This window comes from Nomascus leucogenys, unplaced genomic scaffold, assembly GCF_006542625.1.
Source record: "Nomascus leucogenys isolate Asia unplaced genomic scaffold, Asia_NLE_v1 Super-Scaffold_664, whole genome shotgun sequence".
NCBI lineage: Eukaryota > Metazoa > Chordata > Mammalia > Primates > Hylobatidae > Nomascus > Nomascus leucogenys.
The window spans coordinates 845,307-848,535 of NW_022095788.1; positions in this window are offsets into that span (position 1 = coordinate 845,307).

Here is a 3,229-nt window from a genome sequence, read left to right on the forward strand (position 1 = left end):
AATAAACATTTATTTATCTTCAAAAAATTAACTCTAATTTATAGAAATTATTTTATTGCAAATCAAGAGGAGTATTTCTGAAATAATTTTTCTTAATTGTTTAACAGTAATATCAATTCTATATTCTAAATAATTGTTACTTTCTGAATAATTGTTACTTACTCCATTGACAAATAGTGCCTTTTTTCTTTTTATTTTATGTTAGTTTTGAAATCAACTGTAGAGGTTATTTTTGGTTATTATGTTAAATTTATTCATAAATTTAATTTCTTCTGATGTAATTCAAAAATTACATCAGAAGTAACAAATGGCATTTCACCCACCATTTTTGACAAAAGAAGGTCGCAAGATCAAGTGAGATGCCATTAACATAGAAATGGAAAATACTGCAAGAAGGTGAGACAGTGAACAATTGGGAAAAATATATATATATATAGTTCATTACACCAACATTTAAGGCCATAGTCCAAATCCTGATTCTATAACTGCATGGCATGTGAAAGCTAATTTAGCCTTTCTGAGTCTCAGCTTCCTTATTACAGTAATGAGCAGATAATCAACAAAAATCAATCAAACAATATGGAGACTATATTTAAGTGCTAAATTAAAGAGATAGTTGATTTTCCTTTTCTACATGTAGAAAACATCTACACTGATGATAATAAATACTTTCATTTATATGTTTAATTTTTTATTCTTTCAGTCTCATTTCCAAACCTTCTGAAACAATAGTAAAATTGATCTCTACAAGGAGAACAGGAAGCAATTTAATCCTATCAATCAGAGACACGATTCGGTCCGTTTTGAATTCTTTATCCTGCCTCTAAGGTTCTTTCTTTTTCTTATAATTTTTTTGACATGGAACGGTAATTTGATTTAGGGCCTTTGTGCAATCTTTTTACATATGTTTAGTATTCATTTTATAAATATAAAATTCTTATAGCTAACAAATTTTTCATTCTGTGATTTATACTTATTTCTACTCAGTTCATTATTAGTGGAGATTGAGAGGAGTTGGTCACTCTCCTGAATGCAAGAATCTTTTGTTTTATTGAAGCTTTTCATTAGTCAGTTTCTTTAAGATTATCTTGTAGCTCTTGTTTGACATTGTGAATAATCACTACCACTCTTCTCTGAGGCTTATTTACATTTCCACATATTTTTAAAGTTCTGAGGCAAAGAGAAGGAAAATACTCTAGTATTCGTTTGCCTTAAACCATTTCTTGGAATTTAAATTTATTTGGTCATCATATAAATCTAAATCAATAAATTGTAGAATTATTTTAAAATATGGAAAAATAAGCAAATAGAATATATTCATAACTAACAGTATAATCTTCTAGGTACAGCTTATTAATTGAAGATATATGCAAATAGAAAAGAAGAGAAAAATCTATATGTAAAAAAGAAGACTGTTAGCCATCACCATGATTACACCTCCTTCCAAATATATCATCAAAAATACGTTTGTCCTGTTGGTTAGGGAGTATCACGATGACTTTTCTCTCATATCTTCCAATAATTCACAGACATAGTAGAATATACAACTATTTTGACAATATGAGTAAATGGCTTCCTTTCCACTGTTGTTTTACTTCATTGTTATTTACCTTTTCTGAATGGCAATTTTGAAAAGTGATTAAAAACACGAGCTTCAAATATCAATTGCCTTGTCAGCATCCAAATTCTATAATCTCTAAATATTTTACATTTGACAATTATTTTTTCTGTGAAAAATAGGGATAATAGTAATATTTTTCTCAGAATGCTAAAAGCAATAAATAAGCTAATTATTAGACACAGTGTTTAGCATTGTGTCATAGAGAGGAAAGATTTAATAAATGTTACCTGTGATTATCTAATGAACTCTATGAGAATTATCAAAAGAAAGAAGTACTTGTTTCTTTTATACTTGCCTTATTTCTTAAGTCAGGGCTCTTCCTGAAGTAAACATATGTTGTCAGAATCAAATTTCTCCAGATCCTAAGGAATCTTAACTTCAGGGCCCTATACTTGCATTCCAGATGGGCTGCTTGTAGTTTGTATTTGTTTTCCATGGCAATTGGCATTGAGAGGCTGTGACAATTTTATATTTTCAATTTTATACATTTTTTTAAATTAAAGAAATAATCCTCCAAGAAATGTAAAAAGAGCCAGGAACATGAAATCCTGAACCCAAAATGCCTGGTAAATTGTTCATATTATTTCTACTTGCTGATGAATTAATGTGGATGTTAGTGTTAAAATGTTTCAAATGTTTCACTGTAAGTAACATTATTTATTTTAACATTTATGAAAGAATTATTTGTATTCATTTATAATCATTTTTCCATTAATTCATATTATAGAATTGGAGTAAATGAAAAGTTTATATCTATACTGCATAAAAAAAAATTTCTGAATAGGCATAGATATGAAAATGCAGTACTGTTTTCTACCATTAATTTAGGATCAATATTTCTATGCCTAATATAACAATTGCTAAAAATATTTATAAATTGCTACCAAACCATAGTAGTTGCTTAACCAAGGAATAAACCCCAATTTTATAAACTTCAAAGGACTAAAATCTCCCTTGTGTCTTCCCTGAATCATTTACTCACTAGAGCATGGACACATTCCACTGTAGTATCAATATAAGTAGCAGTGGAATAAAAGCAAAATGAATTACACCATTAATTTTAACTCAAATAATTCTTGAAAACGCTAATCAGAGTCATACCTAATCAAAATGTCATTTTCATAATTTTAGAAATGAATACTTCTTTTTATGTTGAGAAAATATATTTTATATTTACACTTCTATTTAAAAATCAGCAGTACTAAAATCTCAGAAAATGTATTATTATAAACACACAATTTTTCTTTTTGAATAGAAGACAATTATCTTCCCCTCATTTCCTTACACTTACTTACGACAGAGTTATACAGTGGCATTTCCTGAATACATAGTGCTGGGAATACAATGCCACCTATTCATCTGTTTCTCATCCATAACATTTGTTCTGTTTGTGGTGATTTAAGTATTCTCTATAGTAATTTAGTTTTCTCTACCATGCTCTTCACTTTTTCTCAAAGTCCTTCCCTGCAGAGTTTTTAATGTCCATATTTCTGATAAAAGTCTGTTAAAAATAATCTAGGCGTTTTCTATCATGGGCTCCTCAAAAGTATTCCAGTTGCTTCCGACTGTTCAATTCCAAAGCCACTTACACATATTTTAGATGTATGT